Below are 22,627 nucleotides of genomic sequence, written 5' to 3'. Positions count from 1 at the left end.
CAATGAATGAATGGAATTCCAAAATCTCTGTAGATGTTCATTGAAATGAAAGATAAAGAAATTAAAAAAAAGTTGAAAATAGAAATATTATTTGACCCAGCATTTCTACTACTAGGTATATACTCTAAAGAAACCATAACCGCCACCCGTGCAGATATATGCACACCCATGTTTAATGTGGATTTGTTCACAATAACAAAGAGTTGGATACAACCCGAGTGCCCATCAACAAACGAATGGATAGAGAAGCTGTGGTATATTCATACAATGGAGCATTAAAAAACAAAGAACTAAAAAAAAAAACAAAAACAAAAAACAACTCATGAATTATTATACCATGGAGGATGTTATGCTGAGTGAAATATCTCAGTCAAAAAAAGGACAAATATTGCATAATACCACTGTTACTGCTTAGGACTGATGTGGAGGCTGTGGGGGGAACTAAGAAAAGAGGGGATAAATAATGTATACTGCATTGAAATAGATGAGGAAGAGAACTGTTTAAAAGGGATATGTGATTAGATATTATTGTAATGACTAGAGTGCAGAATGAAAGCCGCATAGTGGCAGGGGGAGGATTTTATGAAACCATGAAAGAACTTTTCTTTTTTTTTTTTTTTTTTTACTTCTCAAAGAGAAAAGTGAACTGAGGAAGGGAGGGGGGAAAGGAGTGGGCAGGGAGGAAAGTGTGCAATAATGAATGAATGGAAATCCAAAGCCTCTGTAAACTTCCTTAAAATTAATTAAAAAAATAAACACTGGGAAGCTAAACTACTATCTAGTTTTAAGAAGATTTCAGAAGATATTTTTTGGTTTACATTTTAAAGATGATCAGAGGAATAGTTTCAGGAGTCTATCCAGTCTCCATGGCTCCAGAAATTCTTGTTGTTGTGTTATTATGTGCCATGGAGTTGCCTGTGACTCACAGCGACCCTATGTACAACAGCTCTGAAGCCTGCCCTGTCCTGAGCCTGTCTCACTGACTCAGACACAGTTTATCTCATTGCCTCAGTAATCATTTCAGTCCATTTCCTCCAGGGTCTTCCTCTCCTGCACTGTCCCTCCACTCTTTCAAGCATGATGTTCTTCTGTCCCTCCTGTCCCCGATACTCATCTAGTCTTGATGACTCCAGAAATTCTAGAATCTATGAAAATTTGAAATTCTATTCTGCATTTCTCCCTCTTTTGATCTGGAAGCTTGTACAGACTCTTTGATAAAAATATTTAATAATGGTAACCAGGAACCAATTACTCTTCTGGTCTCATAGCAAAGGAGGCAATTGTTCATTCCTTTCCTTCCTTTGAAGCTCCAGGCCAAAAAATGCTCTGCTTTATCTTGGATGAGTGCTTGCTAGCTTCTAAGGCCCTAGGCACTACTCAGTAAACAGAACAGGAACACTAAACGCATATAATTAAGTCAGTTAACCAACTGTCTCATGAAACCATGACTAAACTGTCAAACCAAGGAACCAAATCCTTTGAGGTATTAGCCACGAATAGCTTCAGCAGCTACCACATGTAAAGATACCTATCATTTGACTTGATTATCAATTTACTTTTTTTAAAAATTAATTTAGTTTATTTTTCATTTCAATGAACATCTACAGAGATTTTGGAATTCCATTCATTCATTGTTGCACCCTTCTCCCCGCACAAACCCCTCCCCCCCCCTTTGCTCCTCTCCTTGAAAAGCAAAAGAAAAACTCCCTCATTTACTTGTTACAGATGTACAATTTTTTACATTATTCCCAATAATTCATTATGTAATTTGTCCATCACTACCCCCAACAAACCAACAAGAAATGTTTATTGTTCACAGCAAACTCTGGCTAACTTTGAGAAGAATGTGAATTCCAGAACACTTGATTGTGTTTATGCGAAACAAGATTCATCAACAATCTGATGCACACAGATGACACAACTCTGCCTGCTAAAAATGAGGAGGACCTGAAGTGCTTGTTGCAGATGATCAAAGACTGCAGTCCTCAATATGGATTGAAGCTCAATATCAAGAAAACAAAGATTCTCACCACTGGGCCAATTGGCAGCAGCATGATAGATGGTGAAGAGATTGAGATTGTTCATAGCTTTAGTTTGCTTGACTCCACAATTAATACTCTTGGCACCACCAGCCAGGAAATTAAAAGACATATTGTGTTGGGAAAGTCTGCTGTTAGAAACCTCTCCAAAGTACTGAAGAGCAATGATGTCAGTTTGGAGACTAAGGTGCGTCTGATACAGGTCATGGTCTTTGCAATCACTTGCTATGTGTCAGAGAGCTGGACAATGACTAGGGATGATAGAAGGAGAATTGATGCCTTTGAGCCATGGTGTTGGAGAAAAATATTGAATATACCATGGACTGCTAAGAAGAGAATGAACAGATTTGTCCTGGAGAGGGTGAAACCAGGCTGTTCCTTGGAGGCAAGGATTTGGAACCTCCAACTGACATACTTTGGGCATGTTGCCAGGAGGGACCAGTTCCTGGAGAGGGATGTCATGATTAGGAGGGTAGAGGGACAGCTCAGAAGAGGAAGACCCTCTATGAGATGGGTTGATCAGTGACTGGGGTAATGGCAGTGGGTGTGTTAGAGACAGTGAGATTGGCACAGGATAGAGTAGGGTTTAGAGCTGATGTACCTATGAGTCACTATGAGTCACAGGTGACTTGATGACACATAACAACAACATACTGGACCAGGAGGCAGTCATCAGAACAGAGCAAGGAGACACTGCATGGTTCAAAATCAGGAAAGGAGTATGTCAGGGATGCATCCTGTCTCCATATCTTTTCAATCTATATGCAGAACAGATTATCAGGAAGGCTGGGCTCTATGAGGAGGAATGTAGTTTCCATATTGGATACTCATCAACAACCTACTTTATGCAAATGATACAACCTTGCTTGCCAAAACTGAGGAGGAACTAAGGCATTTGCTGAAGAAGGTCAAGAACTGCAGTCTTCAATATGGGTTTCAAAGGCAATTAATTGCTCAGGAGGCGATTGCCCATCATTCTCCCACAGTGCAGCTGGTGGATTTGAACCCTGTGCCTTTAGGTTTGCAATGCAGCTTCTTGCCACTAGGCCACTAGAGCTTCCCAAAAGTGATTGTAGGCTTGTCACAAAAGTTCAAGACAGTTAATTGCAGCCAATATGTTGATTAAAATAATAGTATCTCTTGGAAGTTTTCTTTGTTGAAATGTCTATTGTGTCCTGTGCTTATTTTAAGATGGGGTTATTTACCTTTATATCGGGAAATTGGTAAAGTTACATATCTTTTGGGGGGTTTAGATTCTTACTAGTTTTGTGATCTTCAAAGATATCATGTATTGACTCTACTTACATTTTAAAAAAATTTCACGTTTCTTTTAGATATTAAAAAAGGTATAAAAAATAATGATGGCACAAATATCCAGGTTTCATGAAGGGAAAACTTTGCCAAACCAGTTAAATGTCTCTTCCCCCACCACTTCTTCCCTCCCATCTCCACCCTCCCCTCCACATAGGATACTATTTCTTGAAATTTGATGTTGTTCCTTCTGACATATTTCAATATACTTTTACTGCATGTGTTGTATCTTTTGTATCTCCTTATATAGGTTGTATTATTATAATAGGTGTGGTCGTCTTGCATGATGTAATATAAAAGTAAATCCGTATAGAAAGCAAACAGACCTACCAGTGTCTTCCCCGTCCCTGCCATTAGACCCAGCAGTACTCTCTCAAAGAGTAGCAGTTTTTAAGGTCGTATGTGTAGACCGACCTTGGAGTTCTAGGTGCTTTCAGGGCTCTGAGCTCAATTGTTCCAACAAGGGAGCACATGTGGCAGCTGAACGGTGACCTAGGGCCACAGCATGATGTAAGGGAAGGAAACAGCTTCAGCTAGCTGGCACCGAAGGGAGAGGGGACTCGGCACAGCACACAGGTGTCAGACACATGTGCTTCTAGACACAGTTGATCTGCCCTTGCTGGGTACACGGCATGTATGAGACTCCATGTCTTTGAAATGGAAAGGGTGTTTAGCCTGTAGAATTTTGTGAGCTTTTAGTTGAATATCAACAGATATTGACAAATGATGGCTATTACTATTAATATTACTATTAAAACAGAAAAAATCTTATGCAAAGTTTATGTATTATTAATAATAAGATCTAAGGTCCATAGATATGGAATCAACCCCAATCCATCTCATGACAGGTGGTTGTTGTTACGTGCCATTGAGTTGCCTGTGACTCATAGTAACCTTACATACAACAGCTCTGAACCTTGCCCTATACTGAGCCAGTCTCACTGACTCTGACTCACCTTCCCCCATTACCCCAGTTACTGCATCAATCCATCTCATCCAGGGTCTTCCTCTCCTGCGCTGCCCCTCCACCCTTCCAAGCATGATGTCCCTTTCCAAGGTTTTGTCCCTCCTCCTGGCCACATGAACAAAGAATGTGAGACAGAGCTTCAAAATACTTGTCTCTAAGGAAAAACATGATTTCACACTCTCCAAGACAGAGCTGTTTGTACTCTTGGTGGTCCATGGTGTGTTCAGTACTCTTTTCCAGCACCATAGCTATATATACATATACTTTTACCCTGTCATTGTTGCTGCAAAAATATAGATCATACAACACAGACCAATGCAACTCTTTTTCCATGTACAATTCAGTGAGACAGAGAGTATACAGCTTTTTGCGGGGAACATTCTTTTTTGTATTTGTGATTTGAGTGAAAGCTTACAAACCACATTGTTATTACAGTCACTCCTGTTTATTTTGTTCTGTTATAATACACACCGTGTCTGATCATCCATTCATTTCATACTGTCTTTCTCTTCACTCACCTTTTTTCCCCTTTCTCTTCACTCATCTTAATAAAGGCTTACTACCTATTAATTTTCTGTTCTTCTCCCCTCCCTGGTGACTAATACTGGACTGATTCTATGTAAACGTTTCTTCAACTCTTTGTGACAGTCTAATACAGTATTTGCCCTTTTATGACAGACTTATTTCTTAATGTCCTCTTACAATGTAAGAACAGTCAAATATGGGTTGTGATGTTAAAAAGTCTAGATCCACAATTGTGTTACAAAAAAGCATTTCTGTTATAATCATCCTTTGTTTTTTCCATATTTCAAAGTGGAGACATGAAGGAAGACATGAAGGTGCACATTTCCCAGTGCTAGGAAGATCTGAACAGTTTCTGTTGGCTTAATTAATTGCAAACTCAATGAAGTCACAGTATGATAAAAACGAGAAAACTCAGTTTCCTGTTGGAAACATGCAATGCGTAAACAATGCTTCCTCCATCACACAAACAAGTAAAACTTTCGATGACAAGTGCTGAGATAACTGGGCTTGGGAGAGAATTCATTTGCTTCTGTCCAGTCTGAAACAGTGTGAGGGGACAGAGTGGAAGGAACTGCTTGCCTTCTTAAAGGGAAGGTGAAGAAGGTGCCTGTCATATGATGACTTTCAGGACCTTCTCAGACCAGTATTTGATCTTTTGTGTTAGAGTTTTGTTATCTTTATATTCTATGAAACTGGCTGAAACTGATGTTTGGATCAATATTTCATTATCAAAGGCTTTGAACTCAGCCAATACAGGAGACTCCATGTTTACTCTACTGTTGTTGTGTGCCATTGCGTCACCCATGACCCCTAGTGACCCTATGTACAATGGCTCTGAATCCTGTCTCGTCCTAAGACAATCTCACTGACTCCAACACACCTCGTCCCACTGCCGCGCTTAGCATGTCAGTCCAACTCATCTGGGGTCTTCCTTTCCTCTTCTGTTAAAGTTCAAGCCTATGTGAAATTTATCCATTGAAAACACCAAGTAATACTTTACAAAAAGACTTCTTGCAAAGTATTTAAATGTATGATAATATGACAAAGTATATAATTAAATATACATATTTTTCCAAGAAAGAGCTTCATCTGAGACTGGCTAATGTTTGCACCATTGATATCTTCAAGGTCTCTGGCTTGCAACATCCTCCAGCACCTTCACCTTATCTGCAAGATGAAAGGCAACAGGATCACAGCATTCTCTTCTCAAGGTCCAGCATCACAGCTGAAAGATTTTCAACCTCTTCAGGCTCATGCTGCTGGGCACTTGTGCTCTCTTGTGTAAAGTTTGATTTTAATCAGTACTGTTTTAAAGAATTTGGGGGATATATATATTTTTTTCACATTCAACAGTGCTTAACGTTTAACCACAGAAATTATCTTTGTTGCTTTTTATTCTGGATCCTTAAAACATGTACATGATCAGCCCAGAACTCATTTTCTCCACTGTGTTTTTATCAGCTACCTACAGGATGCACTAATAATGGATACAAGATAATAATGACTATTATCGATTGACATCCACTTCGGTTATTTCTGACATCACAAACGCTAGGAAATGAAACAGATCAATCGTCCCCAGGTGGGGTTTATGGTCTGTTACCCAGCAGTGATCGAATCTAAATTGGAGGCTAACGTTTACATTGGGCTAAAACAAATTTATTAAAGCACATCTGCTTTTTGATAGAATTTGAGTGTGTTTTCTACTGAGTTCTTATTTTAAAAGCTTTGATTTCAGGAAATATAAAAGGGTATAGCCACTCTGGAAAACTGTCAGTTTCCTATGAAGCTGTCAGTTTCCTGTGAAACTCAAGTTCTAGAGAACTTGAGTTTATTTTCTACTGAGTTCTTATTTTAAAAGCTTTGATTTCAGGAAATATAAAAGGGGATAGTCACTCTGGAAAACTGTCAGTTTCCTATGAAGCTAAACATTCAAGTACAATATGACCTACTCCTGAGTCATACTCCTGGGCAGACTCCCTCTTATCCCTCAATCTAGTTCCCTTCCACACAGACAACCAATGTCACCAATCTCTTGGCCATTCTTCAAGAGTTTTTATTCAAGTAGAAAAAAATATATGCATGTAGATATGTGAACAAATGAGCCCATCTTTATTCTCTCTTTTCTATAATGGTAGTGAGCCTCATCATTCTTGCTCCAAAGAGCACTCTAGTTTCACTGACTCCAAGTCATATTTTTTGTTCATTTGATTCTTCACAGGATGTTCAGTGCTCTTCTCTGACACCACAGTTCAATATCATTCTTCTTCTTCTGTCATTCTTATCCATTGTCCAGCTCTCAGATGCATAGCAAGTGATCAGAAAGACTATATATGAATCAGATGCATCTTAGTCCTCAGACTGACATTTTACTCCTCAGTAATTTGGAGAGGTCCCTAACTAAAATTTTTCCCAGTACAAGGTGTCTCCTTATTTCCTGACTGCTAATACTAAGGGTGTTAATTGTAGATCCAAGTAGAATGAAACTGTTGACAGTTTCAATCTCCTCTCCATCCATCATCACGTTGCCTATTGGTCCAGTGGTAAGAATCTTTGTTTTCTTGACATTGAGATGCAACCCATACTGAAAGCTGCATCCCTTGATCTTCTGCAACAAGTGCTGCAAGTCACTTTCAGCAAGCAAGGTTATGTCATCTGCAAAACGCAGGTTATTGATGAGTCTCCCTCCAATCCTGATGTCACGTTCCTTTTCCTGGAGTCCAGCTTCTTGAATAATTTGCTCAGCATACAGATTGATGAGGTATGGAGAGAGAATACAACCCTGACACATCCCTTCTCAATTTTGAACCAACGCAGTGTTTCCCTTCTCTGTTCGCACAACAGCCTCCTGGTCCAGGTATAGGTTTCACATAAGCACAAACGAGCTTATGAAATCCTACAGTTCAACTGTCCTGTCAGATTGCTTACAGTTCTTGGATAGCCTTCTGCACAGCTGAAGCAAATGCTGCCCATATGGCACTATCTTCACATCGAGTGCTTTATTTGAACCTATCCTTACAGTCATTCCATCTTACTGAGGGTCTTCTTTTTCACTGATCTTTTACTTTACCAAGCACCAAGTTTGTAAGGTTGCTGAGGAAGGACAGAACCTAGTTCAGGCCAAGAAAGACAGTTTATTGAAGAGAAACTGCCGGGCTGATTCCAAAGTAGAAACCAGCCACTACTTAGAGTGGAATTTTGTATTGTCTTACAAGGAAATTGGGGAGTTGGGATGTACACAGCTGCTTGGTACAAGATAAGAGAGCAGGCCGGGGGTCGTAGATTCCTGGGAAAGGAGGTGAAATGGTTCTGCAGCTGTAGCAGAGATAAACAGAGCTGCAGCTGCTGCTTTTTTTTCTTTTTTTTTTTTTATTTTTGTGTGAGTGTACCGTCAAATCAGATCTGACTGGTACAGGAGGAGATTGTCCCTCCTTTTCCAGGCAGAGCATCTGGTGGATTCGAACCGTGTGCCTCTGGGATTGTAGTTGCAGCTCCTTGCAGCTGCTGCTTTGATCATTTCTGTGGCTGTTCTGAGGAAAGGGAGGGAGAGCAGCTCTGTGGACCCAACAATGTTCTTCTCCAGGGACTACTCTTTCCGGGTAACAGGACCAAAGTGTCTGAGACCAATCTTGCCATCTCTCTTCTAAGGAACAGTCCTGGCTGTATTACTTCCAAAACAAATTGTTCGTTCGTCTGCTATTTCATGTTATATTCAATGTTTCATACTTCTAAGACTTCAGATCTTTTTTAGTCTTCCTTATTGATAGTCCTGTTTTCACAGGCACATGAAAGGATTGAAAATACCGTATCATGATCCAGGTACGCCTTGTTCCTCTAGGTGAGAGAGTTGCCTTTTAACATTCGAAGAGGCCCTTTGCAGCAGATTTACCCCATGTAATGTGCTTGATTTCTTGACTGCTACTTCTGAGGGTTCAGAGTATGGATCCAAGGAAAATGAAGTCTTTGAAAATGGGAATCTTTTCTCCATTTACCAGGATGTTACTTATTGGTCCATTTGCCAAGATACTTATTTTATGTGATCACACTGAATGTTATCGTCTTTGATCTTAATCAGTAATTGCTTTAAGCCTTCTTTGTTTTCAGCAAGCAAGATTGTGTTATCTGAATATTGAAGGTTGCTATTGAATATTCCTCTAATCCTCATGCCATATTCTGATTCATGTAATCCAGGTTCTCAGACTATATACTCAGCATAGAGAATGAAAAACCATGGTGAAGGGATACAATCCTGACACATGCTGTTTCTATTTTAAACCACACAATTATCCGTGGTTCTGCTGAAACCACTGCCTCTTAGCCCACATACAGACTTCTCATGAATATAATGAAATATTTTGGAATTCTAGTCTTTGCCATGATATCCATAATTTATTATTTATCCAGTAAAATGCCTTTGCCTAATCGAGAAAATACAATGTCAACCTTTCTAGTCCTATCTGCTTTCAGTTACAATCCATCAGATGTCAACAATGTTATTCCTTGTTCCAAGTCCACTTCTGAATCTGGCTTGAATTTCTAGCAGTTCCCTGTCAATGTACAGCAATAGTTTTTAAAATTACCTTCCGCATACTTTTATTTACAAGTGATATTAATTACATTATTTGGTAATTTCCATGTTCTATTGGATCCTCTTTCTTTACAATGACACCAACGTGAACCTCATCCAGTCACTTGGGCAGGTTGTTGTATTCTAAATTTCTTGGCATAGCTGACTGAGTACTTCCAGTGTTGCATCCGTTTCTGGAAACATCTTCACTAGTATTTTTTTTTCAATTCCTGGAATGTGTTTTCCGCAATGCCATCAGTCCAGCTTGAAATTCTTCAGTATCACTGGTTCTTGATTGCATTCTACATCCTGAAAGGTTTGAACCTTGGCCAATTTTTTCTACAGTGACTCTGTGTATTCATTCCCTCTTTAGTTGCTTCCCATATTATTTAATTGTTCCCCCATAGAGTCCCTCTATGTTGCAACTCGAAGGTTGGGTTGAGTTTTTTCCCCCTTGAGAAATGACAAAGGTGCTCTTCTTTTCTGGCTTTCTAACTCCAGACCTTTGCACGTTTCATTATAATACTGGCTTTGTCTTTTACAGCCACATTTTGAAATCTTTTGGTAAATTGTTTCATTTTATTATTTCTTCGTTTTGCTTTGTGGTTGTGGTTAGATGCCGCCAACTTGACTATGACTCATAGGAATTCTATAAACAACAGACTAAGAACGTGCCCTGTCTTGTACCATCATCAAGATCTCCACCATGTTTTAGCATTAGCTTCTCTTGATTCAAAAACAAATTTCAGAGTCTCTTTTATTTTTTTGTTTATTTTAATCAAGATTTTATCGTAAGTTTATACAGAACTTGGATTTCCATCATTCATTGTGTTCTGATACCCATTTTTGGCTTTTGTTTCTTTTCTGTCTTTTAAATGACCTGTATATTTCAAAACAGCTCTGGTGGCCAGCTGGGTAAGGAGTTGCACTGCTGACACAAAGATAAGTTATTCAAATCCACCAGTCGCTTCATGAAAGAAAGATGAGTAGTATCCTCCTGCCTGTGTTTTACAGTCTCTGAAAACTCACTGGACGTTCAGATATAAGTCACTTGACTGCCACTCATTGAAGTGGTGATACAGGTTCCCCATACAGTTGCATTAAGACCATTCAAGACCCATTCAACAAGTCTTGTACATTTTTATTTATGGCATTAATTATATCATTAAAGACCCATATTGTGACTACATTCTTCCCACTTCCTCCCTGTGATTCTTGTCCTCATCAGTCCTTCCTTCTATCTCATCCCTTCCTGTCTCTGGGAAAGTGATGTCTTTTTGCTCTGAAGTGGTTGGTTATTTTAAGGACTGAGTGCTTCCCTACTGCTATTGTTCATCTTTTAGATCGGTCTGTTGTTTGGTAAAGTCTATTGTCAGGGACCTCTCCAAAGTACCAAGAAGCAGTGATGACAGTTTAAAGACTAAGATGTGCCTGATTAAGGCCATGATCTTTTCAATTACTTGCTATGCATTTGAGAGCTGGATGACAGGAGAAAAATCAATGTCTTTGAGTTGTGGTGCTGGAGAAGAGTATAGATTATCTCAGGGAAGCTTCATCTCAGGTACTTGGAGCATGTTGTTAGGAGGGGCTATTCTTTGAAAATGGTTGTCATACTTGGAAAGGTCAGTGAATCAGAGATCATTGAGATGGATTGAGAAAACGACTAAAGCAATGAGCTCAAGTATGTTAGAAATAATGAGAATAACATAGGATAGAACTGGGTTCAGATCTGTCCATTGAGTTGCTATGAGTCATACTCGCCTCAACAACACCTAACAATAACGAAGCAATAAACACCCTTTAATCATTGAGATATTTCATTAATTCATGTCTGTTTAAACTCAAGATTGTTTCTTTTTCTCTCATCAGCATCTACAACAACATTGTTTAGTTGAAAATTGAATCATAGGAGTGAATTTTGATCCATGTTCAAAGAGGGACTGAAGGTCATACTCTTAGGGGTTCCACCAGGAGAGAAACATGTTTACTCTATATCCCTTTGATATTTTTTGAATTTTTAAGCGCATGGATACCTTGTAAATTCAAGAAAGATGACTTTTTTTAAATCAAATTAAATATTCATACATATTAGTCAGAAGTATGCAGGGGTATGCAGGGAGACATAAATGATGTATTTTGACTTTGAACTGTTCTACGTCCTGCATTCCAGGGTGTTACTAAACTTAGCCCTTTGTTCTGTATAAATTCTATCCCTCTTCCCATTTTGCTTTTAGTGTAAAACTGACATAAGTCTTAGCTTCATTTTTTACCTGAATTACTAGACAGGGGACAGTGGCAACTTTGCTTGTTTTTCACCAAGGAGTCTCTCTAATCTGTAATAGGACAATCCATGGGACTAAATCAGCAAAAGACAGCCTAATTTCTTTTAATTGTAAAGTTATTAGTGCTTGAGGCAGCTTCCTCAAACCCAGGAAATCATTTAACCTTATGGTTCCAGATCTGTAAGGCATAAAGCATACTATTGTACTGAGTACTTTATAAATTGTATTGTTTACAGAAATACCAGTGATTTGAACCCATCAACTGATCCAACGGAGAAAGATGGACAATCTCAAGGGTAGAGAGTTTGAGTTGCTGCGAAGAAGTGAACTAATATACAGGAAATACTAAAGTCCTAGACAACTGTTATCGTTATCATTGGTATTTGTAAAGAAGCAGCATAACCGATTTTAATAGAGCAAATAAAGTCATGCTATTTCAATAAAGATATTAAACACCTAGGTCGAAATTGAGTTTGAGTCTGTATTTAGGCCAGTCACTGTAGCTGTTGTTAGGTGTCATCAAGTTGGCTACAACTCATAGGGACCCCGTGAACAACAGATCTGAGCCTTGACCTGTCACTCATCCTCTTCAAGATCAATTGTTAGGTTTAAGCACATTGTGGTAGTCACAGCCTCACTTCACATTGTTGAGGATCTTCCTCTCTTTTGATGACCTGCTTTTCCTAGCATGATGTTTCTCTCCAAAGACTGGTTCCTCCTGAAAACATGGCTAAAGTAGGTGACATGAAGTCTCATCATCCTTGCCTCTAAGGAGCACTCTGGTTGCACTTTCTTCAAGACATATTTGCTTGTTCTTTTAGCAGTCTATGATACTGTCAATAGTCTTCTTCAACATCACCATTCAAAGGTGTTATTTTTTCTTCTGTCAGCTTTATTTAGTGCCCAGCTGTCAGATGCATAGGAAGAAATTGAAAATAGATGGCTTGGATTAGGCACACCTTTTCCTTTAAACTGACATCCTTACGCTTTAGAATTTAGAAGAGGTCTTTGACAGCAGATTTCTCCAACACAACGCATTTTTTTATTTCTTGTCTGCTGCTACCTGGGTGTCAACTGTGCATCTAAGTAAAATGAGGTAATTAACAATTGCGATCTTTTCTCCATGTATCATGATATTGCCTGTTGGCCCAGTGGTGAAGATTTTTGCTTTCATGACTTTGAGATGTAACCAAATATTGATTTTCTGAGTCTTCTGAAACAAGGCTTTGATCTTCTGAAGTGTTAAAGTCTTCACTTTCTGTAAGCAAAATGGTGTAATCTGCCAAAACGCAGGTTGTTGATGAGTCTTCCTCCAAACCATACACCATATTCTTATTCATATATAGTCCAGTTTCTCAAATGATTTGCTCAGAATACAGATGGAATAGGTATGGAGAAATGATAGAACCCTGAGGCATATCTTTCTTGATTTTAAACCCATGCAGTGTTTCTTTGTTCTATTCAGACAGCAGATATTGGGTCTATGTACAGTTTTTGCATGAGCACAATTAAATGTTCTATAGTTTCCATTCTTTTCTTTGTCAGCCATAGTTTGTTATGATCCACACAATCAAAAGCCTTTGCATAATCAATAAGACCCAAGTCAACATTTTTCTGATATTCTCTGCTTTCAGCTTTATGGCGTGGGCAAAGGTAAGGAGAGAGGAATGTGGGCAGATTCCCTTCAGAAGGAAGTGTCTAGGGCTGCTCCGTGAGGTCTTCCATGGTGGTTGTCAAATGTCCAGTGTTTGATGATCAAGGCAGATAGCTACCAGGCTTCCTAGATGATGATGCATTCTTTAAGTAATTTTTCAGTTTTTCATGTCAGGTTGACTTGAGAATCCTTAGTTTCTGGAATACCAACCTCATAGGTAACTAATCAAACAGGTTAACAGACTTTTCATACACAACTTTTACTATCATCCTAAACTTGGGCAACCATTTACTAGCATCCTAAACTTATTGTTATTTGCTGTTGAGTAGAGTACAACTAATAGTGACCGTATGAACAAAAGATCTGAACTCTGTCCTATCCTGTGCCATCTTCACACTTCCTGACACACTAGAGCCCGTTGCGACAGTCACCATGTCAATACACCTGGTCAAGGATCTACCTATCCTTCACCGACCCTCCACCCTTCCCAGCATCATGTCCCTCTCCAAGGAACAGCCCCTCCTAGCAACATGCCCGAAGTATCTGAGGCGAAGCCTCATCATTCACTCCAACTGCATCCTATACAAGACATATTTGTTTGCTCTTTGGGCCGTCCGTGGGATGTTCAGTGCTCTTCTCCAATGCTAAGCTCAAAGTCATCAATTCTTCTGTCATCCCTATTCACTGTCCAGCTCTTAGACACATAGCAAATGATCAGAAAGACCATGGCCTGAATTAGATACACCTTTGCCCTCAAACTGACATCATTATTCCTCAATAATTTGGAGAGATTCCCTAACTGCAGATTTTTCCCAGATTCTCCTGATTTCCTGACTTCTGGTACCAAAGATGTCAATTGTATATCCAAGTAGGATGAAGTTGTTGACAGTTTCAATCGCCTTTCCATCCATGATCATGTTGCCTATCAGTCTAGTGCTAAGAATCTTTGTTTTCTTGACATTGAGATCCAATCCATAAGGCTGCATCCCTTGAAACAAGTGCTAAACTTAGGTTACTATTTACTATTTCCCTAAACCTAGCAGTTATTTATTATCATCCCAAACTTAGGGATTATGTCTGACTCCTCCTGGCATCATAACCACAGAAGTTTGGTGCTAGAACCCAGCAGTTGTTCAGTGAGAGAAACGTAAGGCAATCTGCTTCCACAGAGATGGGCGGCCTTGGATGCCAGATGGGGCAGTTCTTCTCTGGCCTTCAAGGTCACGGTGCACTGGAATCAACTTGGTAACAGTCAAAAATCAAATTCTGATTTTTCAACCTATCTAGCATGCAGTTTCTATATCGGGGGGGGGGAAGAAAGAAAGAAAGAAAGGTCAAGTTAGGCTTTAGATTCAGGAGGAGAGAATGCCCTGTGTTCAAATTGCCATCTTGTGGCGGTTTCAGGTTCCTCTTTAAGAGTTTTCAACCTGTCCTGTGGCTTTTTAGTAACAGACTCTTGAAACTTCCCAGAAAAATTGTTTACTTGGAGCCAACGATGCACTTTGCCATCTCTTCAATGACCTTGACTTCTTAAGTTGTTTCTTTGGCTGTAATCCCACCAGACACTTGAAGCATTAGAAAGGCCTCTCCTTGTTCTGGGCTTCCAGTGAACCCAGTGAAGGGAACAGAAGTGTCCCTATCTGAGCTCATGGTCTCTGCCGAGGTTTGTCTTCAGTTATCCCTCTTACAGCACCTTCTCTTTATTTCCCTCTGCCTGTGCTTCTAAGGACTCATGGAATGTCCCTCAGTCCTTTATGCAAATCTCAGAACATCTTTTATGCATCATCCAACACACACATACACACACACATGCGCACGTGCGCGCAGCGTGTACACACATATCCCTAATACTTTGAGTTAATGGATTTGCTTAGATATACACACACTCACACACATGCGCTTAAATAGTTTGAGCTTGTGAATTTGCCCACATACCCTACTTTAAAATACTTCAACACAGAAGAATGTGTGACAAATATAGATGTTAGCCTAAGCTGAAATAGTGGAAACTGGTTATTCCAAGTCCAGTAGTGATCACTTGTATTAAATGACAAAGTTGAAAAGAAAAAGAAAAGATAATAAAGACTTTTGTGGAAAAAAACCTCTTTTGTTTTCTGTATCACTTATGGACACCCAAGATGTCACTTGACGTTGTTTACAATGTCTTTAAAAATTTTTCTTCTTGTGTATTTTATCTATCGTTTTTTAAACTGCTTCTGGATTTTGAGTCAGAGTTAGAAAGCCTTTCCTTACACCCACATTAGAAAGGAATTTTTTAAATGTGCCTTTTTTAGTACTTGCTATTTTACATTTAGATCCCTGACTCATTTGGAATTTATGCTCTTGTATGGTGTAAGTGAATTCTGGTTGGCAAAGTGTATTGAATTGCAGTGTTGGCAACGATTACAGAACACACCATGAGCTGCTAAAAGAACAAACAAATTTGTCTTGGCTGAAGTGGAACCAGGGTACTACTTAGAGGCAAAGATGATGAAAGTTCATCTCACATACCTGAAGCATATCAAGAGGTACCAATCCTTAGAAAAAGACAGTTGTTGTTGTTATGTGCCATCGAGTTGCTTGTGACTCATAGCGACCCTATGTACAACAGCCCTAAACTCTGCTCTGTCCTGTGCCAATCGCACAGTCTCTGATACAACCATCCCGATTACCCTAATCACTGAATCAATCCACTTCATAGGGGGCCTTCCCCTTCTGCGCTGTCCCTCCACCCTACCAAGCATGATGTCCCTCTCTAAGGACCTGTCCCTCCTTGCAACATGTCCAAAGTATGTTAGACGGAGCCTTAGAATCCTTGCCTCCAAGGAGCAGCCCGGTTTGACCCTTTCCAGGATGAATCTGTTTGTTTTCCTAGTAGCCCATGGTACCCTCAATACTCTTCTCCAGCACCAAAGCTCAAAGGCATCAATTCTCTTTCTATCCTCCTTAGTCATTGTCCAACTCTGATGCATAACAAGTGATAGCAAAGACCATGGCCTGTATCAGACGCACCTTAGTCTCCAAAGAGACACCATTGCTCTTCAGTACTTTGGAGAGGTCCCTAACAGCAGACTTTCCATCACAATACTTTTTTTTTTATTTCCTGGCTCCTGGTGCCGAGAGTGTTGACTGTGGAGCCAAGCAAACTGAAGCTGTGAACAATCTCAATCTCTTCACCATCCATCCTGATGCTGCCAATTGGCCCAGTGGTGAGAATCTTTGTCTTCTTGACATTGCGCCTCAATCCATACTGGAGGCTGCAGTCCTGACAGTATGCTTGGAAAAACAAAGGGTCGCTGAAAGAGAGGAAGACCATGGATGAGATGAACTGACACTATCACTGCAACAATAGGCTTGAGCTTGAAGGAGATTCTAAGGATGTCAGAGAAGAGGGCAAGGTTTCCACCTGTTCACTGGATCACTATGAGTCATAGTTCATTCAATGGAGCCTAACAACAACAATAACAACACAGAGTCAGCGGTGGTTTGGTTTGTAACTGTAAAAGTCAGTTGAGTTTGGAATTAGCCCTCCACCTGATGGGACTAGTTTCTCCTCACAGTTCTTCCTTGGTGCTTTCTTCCCCCTTGAGAAATGTATTGTTAATTTTCTGTTAACCTTATTTCCACCAATTAAAAGACTAAAAAGACAGGCTAAGACCTCTTGGTGGTTGTGCCAACATATTCAGTGGGCTGAGCATTGGGCCTTGTCTTCAGTTACAGGCTGGGCCACCCAGTCTTCACTAGGGAACTGCTGAATAGGCACAGAGGGCATCTGTATGCCTTCAGACCAGTCTGCAACTTCAGGCTACTGCTGTTGTTGTTATGTGCTGTTGTGCTGTCAAGTTGCCTGTGACCCATAGCGACCCTATTTTTCAACAGCTCTGAATCCTGCTCTATCCTGAGCCAATCTTAGTGTCTCTGACACAATACCCCCATTGGTCACTGAATCAATCCATCTCATTAAAGGTCTTCCTCTCCTGCGCTGTCCCTCCACACTCCCATAATGTTGTTCTCCAAGGACTGGTCCCTCCTGGCCACATGCCCAAAGTATGTCAGTCAGAGCTTCAGAATCCTTGCCTCCAAGGAGCAGGCTGGTGTCACCCTCTTGTGGACAAACCTGTTCTCTTAGCAGTCCATGCTATATTCAATACTATTCTCCAGCACCACAGGTCAAAGACATCAGTTGTCCTTCTATCATCCCATGTCATTGTCTAGCTTTCTGATGTATAGCACGTAATTGCGAAGATCATGGCCTGGATCAGGCGCACCTTAGTTTCCAGACTCACATTGTTGCTCTTTAGTACTCGGAGATGTCCCTGACAGCAGATTTTCCCAGTGCAATTAGTGTTTTTGATTCCTGTGAATTCAGGAGAAGGGCCGCTCGTTCTCCCTGGAACTCCTCCTGGTCACAGCCTTTTCAATAGCAGCCTGCCCTTCCTTTTCTATCTCTCTTGGATCTCTGGAGAAGAAGAGATTTAGGTATGATCGACTTCTCACGGGTGTTCCCAGGAGATTGTGCCACGCATGCGCATCCACCACATCAGACCCACGGAGTGAGCTCCGTTGTCTACATAGCACAGAGGAGAATCTGTGTTTCCCAGGGCAATGGTGGGCACAATAACGTAAGACGCTTCAGAGGCTGCCTGGATCAGATTAGAGAAGGTCTGAGGAGTGAAGTGCCCGACAAAAGGAGTGTCTCCAGCAACAGCAACAAACTTCAGCACTGCTCTCTGGCCAGTATTTCTGGAAGGTATGATGCTGACATCAGCTGGATTTTCAATGGCAACAAAGGCTCGGGCAGCCAAGAGAAGCTTCTCCCAGGTCCTCTTCAGGTTTAAGATACAGATGCCATCACTTCTCCTTTTGTAGTTGTACTGTTCCTTTTGGATGTCAAGGTTGGTGTTGCCCAAGTGCATTCCTGTTGTAAGGAATTTGAGGACACCCTCCTTTATGTGCAGTATATCAAAGGCTCTGGACATTGTGGAAGTTACCCCTTTAAGTTACAGTGGGAACTGTATGGTTAAGTTACAATGGGACAGTACCATATAGACCCTTCTGTGGGTAATGCAGAGAGGCTTTATTTATTTATTTAGAATATTGGTTTTATTCTTCTTGTTGTGTACCTTTGATTTGAAACTGACTCATAGCTGAGCCTCCCCTTGAATTTTGAGGCAGTAAATCGCACAGGAGTAGATTGCCCACCACTCTCCTATGGAGCAGCTGGTGGATTTGAACTGAGTGCCTTTGGGTTAACTAAGGTAACTCCTGACCACTAGTCATTCATATGCATTGCATTTCGTTCATGTATATTGTGTTTTAGATAATTACTACACTCAATGTCTTTTATCACTCTGGTCTCATTGATTCCCCACTGCATTTTGCCCATTCCTTCACCCCCTCATCAGACCACTAATCTGTGCTGCCTTACAGGGGTTTCTCCCCTACTCCTCCTCCTGCCCCCCTTCTGCTTTTGAACAGATAGGTAAAAGTGTTCCTATTTGCTAAGTGCAATAGCTTTATTGTCCTTTGGCCATGTTGATGCTTTCTTAACTGCTCTAGCATGTTTACTTTTCTATAAGTGTTAGTAACAATGGGCCCAGCTTGTTATGATTAATTTTATTTTTAGAGTTTTGAAAAATAGTGCCTTATTACTCTCATGGGGAGGGAGGGTTTGCTGTCTGGTCCCCTGGAGAGCTCTGCCTGGCCCAAGGGAGAGCCATCAGGTCACTGGGGAAAGCAGCCTGGTGGGTAAGAGGAGTCTTAACTAAGCCACTTTCCTTCTCCAGTACATCTGTAAGTAACACCTCCAAAGTCCTTCTCTTTGTAACTCACAAGTTTGTTCTTTCTAGGTTTGCTTCCTTTCCTATAGGCAACCTGAACACGGAATCTTGCTCCAGACCTGAACACTGAGCCCAGTTCCAGAGACAAAAGGAAAATATAACTGCCAACAAAAGGAAGCAAAGGAGGATGAAGCCTCAAGGTTCAGTCTGCCACTCCCACTGGACTCACCTTGGCAAACACTTTGTAGTCCAGAGGGCAGGGCAGTAAAGGTCAGGAAAATATCTTCTGACTGAACAAGAAAGGTGTGCAGCTTCAACTCAAGACCACCAGTAAAGTGTTAAAGTGAGCTCTCCTTCCCCTTCATTTCAACACCCCTGTTCAGCATCAAGCAGCCAGAGAGTCTGTGCCCCATTCCCAAATGAGAAACCCACAAGTGAAAAAGACAATTTCTTTGTATTAAAAAAAAATTAATGACCATTGGACTATGCTCACCATTACCCTGTCTTTTCTAGTTCCCACTGGATCTTTTTATTTCCTTCGCCTACTCCCTCAAACCACCAAATTGTGCAGCCCTGTGATTTTATCCCTGCCCATTCTCACTCTTCAGCTTCTAATCCTTACCCCTTTGGATCCCCATACATGTTTTTTACAATTAAAATAAATTAATTAAAAGGGGGGGAAGAGAATTTTAGTCTGGTTCTCTCATTAGAATTCATCTTAACTCCTGCCACTCTGTTAGTTTATTCTGACTTTAATTTGTAAATTTCTAATAAATTAGAAGGAGCTCTGGTGGCCTTCTGGTAAGGAGGCACACTGCCAGCCTGAAGGCCTATGATTTGAATCCACCAGCTGCTTCATGGAAGAAAGCTGACCAATTTCCTTCTGTGCAATTTACAGCTTCTAAAAATCCACTGGGGGTCAGCTAAGTCTGTTCCAACTTGATAAGAAGCAGGAAGATGTGGTTGCTTCTTGGAGTACTCCAAGGCTAATGGCATCCCCTTTCTCAGCCTCCGCTGCCTATCTATAGCATGAAAATATGGGAATAAGTCTGTTTCTTGAATGCTTTGTGTCAGGCGGGTTAACCACATTGAAAGTAGTTGACTGGAAAAGACTTCTGTTTGTCTCTATTCTCAAAAAAGGTGATCCAGCAGACTGTGGAAATTATTGACAATATCATTAATATCACACTCAAGTAAAATCTTGCTAAAGATTATTAAAGAACTGCCAGAACATTCAAGCTGGATTTGGAAGAGGAGATGGAACAACAGATGTCACATGGATCTTGGCTGAAAATAGAGAATACCAGAAAGATGGTTCCTGGTGTTTGTTGACTATACAATGGTGTCTGACTTTGTGGATCATAACAAAGTATGGCTAACATTGAGAAGAATAGGAATCCCAGAACATTTCATTGTGAAACCTACACTTAGATCAAGAAACTCTTGCCCAAACATAACAAGGGAACCCCACATAGATTAAAATCAAGAAAAGTGTGTGTCAGGGCTATATCCTTTCTCCAAATCCATGCAACTTGTATGCTGAGCAAATCATTTGAGAAGCTAAACTATATAAAAAAGAATGTGGCATCAGGATTGGTGGAAGATTTATCAACAAACTGCATTATACTGATACCACAATATGGATTACAGAAAGCAAAGACTTGAAGCATTTACTACAGAAGATGAATATCGATTACATCTCAACATCAAGAAAACAAAACCCCCTCAACACTGGACAATCAGGGAATGTCACAATAGATGAAGTTGCCAATTACTTAATTTTATTTTGATCTAGAATCAACACTCATGGTAGCAACAATCAAGAAATCAAAACACATGTTGTATGTTCTAATGGGAAAATCCACTGTCAAAGACCTTTCTAAAGTCCTAAAGATCAATGATATCAGTTTAAAGAGAAATGTGCGCCTGATTCAAGTAATGGTATTTTCAGTTGCTTCCCATGTATCTGAAAGTTTGACAATGAATGAGGATAGCAGAAGAAGTGATGCTTTTGAATTGTGATGTTGGAGAGAAGAGTACTGAATATTGGGGAGCTCTGGTAGTCTAGTGACAAGAAGCTGTGCTGCAATACCGAAGGCACACGGTTCGAATCCACCAGATGGTTTGCTGGAAAAAGAGAGGCAATGTCCTCCTGTGCCAGTCAGATCAGACTCAACAGTACACAACAAGGGGGGAGGGTGGAAAGGAGTACTGAATATCTTAGAGATTGCCAAAAGAACAAACAAGTGTTTTGTTAAAAAGTACAACCAAGGTGCTGCTTAGAGTCCAGGATGGTAAAACTTGGTCTTACAGACTTTGAGAATGTTGTCAGGAGGGGCCAGGCCTTGGGAAAAGACTTCATGCCGGGGCAAGTGAAGAGTCAGAGAAAGGGAGGAAGATTCTGAACAATATGTGTTGACATAGTGGTTACAACAACAGATATGGCTTTATCAGAGATTGTGAGGAGAATGCAGGATAGGACAAGGTTCAATCAAAACTGTTGTTCATAGGGTGACTAGTACATTTGATGGCATCTAAAAAGGGCTCTCTGGTGGTAAGAAGAGGTAAGAAGCTGCGCTGCAATCCCAAAGGCACCCGGTTCAAAACCACCAACTGCTCCATAGAAGAAGGATGGGCAATCAATCTCCTCCTGTGTGATTAAAGGCCTCTGATAATATGCTGGGGAGTCGGCTATGGGTCAGCTCCAACTCGACGGCATACAACAACAACAACAACAAGGAAACTAAGATCTAACAAGGGACCTAACAAGGAATCCAAGTTTATTTGATGGCCTCTAACAACAACAACAACAACAACAACAACTAAGGGAGCTCTGTGGCTTGGTGGTCAGTAATTGCAGCGCCAACACAAAGGATCTTGGTTTGAATCTACCAGCTGCTCCGTGGGAGAAAGAAGCAATCCCTTCCCATGTGATTTATTGTCCAAAAAGCCCATTGCAGGGTTTTCGATGGTACTCCATCGACAAGAAGAAGTCGTCGGAGCATTTTACAATATATTTGATAACTATTAGCGTTTACTTATTTATGAATTATTTATTCCAATACTTATTGGTGATCCTCATGGATTGTAAGTATTAGCTCATTGTTTGTCACGTGTGACATAATTTTTTTCTCTTGTTGTTTACCGTCTAATCAGATCTGACTGGCACAGGAGATTGCCCCTCCTTCTCCAGCACAGCATCTGGTGGATTCGAAACTGCGCACCTTTGGGATTGCAGTGCAGCTTCTTGCCACTAGGCCCCATTGACACATTGACACATTTTTAAATGTGTCACACATTTTTAAATTTTAAGAGCTCCCATTGACACATTTTTAAAAAGTTTTTTTAAAAGTTCCCTCTGAGTTCTCACTTGGTTTGTATTACCTCTTACGATGCAGTTGGGGAGCTCTTGTGGGGTAGTTCATAGGGAGTCACTACCAAAAGGCCACACCTCTCAGGCAGTTTGAATCCATCAGCCTCTGGGAGGGAGAGGATGAGCAAT

The sequence above is a fragment of the Elephantulus edwardii genome, unplaced genomic scaffold (genome assembly GCF_000299155.1).
Source record: "Elephantulus edwardii isolate Elephantulus edwardi_28Jun2011 unplaced genomic scaffold, EleEdw1.0 scaffold00282, whole genome shotgun sequence".
NCBI lineage: Eukaryota > Metazoa > Chordata > Mammalia > Macroscelidea > Macroscelididae > Elephantulus > Elephantulus edwardii.
Note: the sequence above shows the minus strand (reverse complement) of the source record.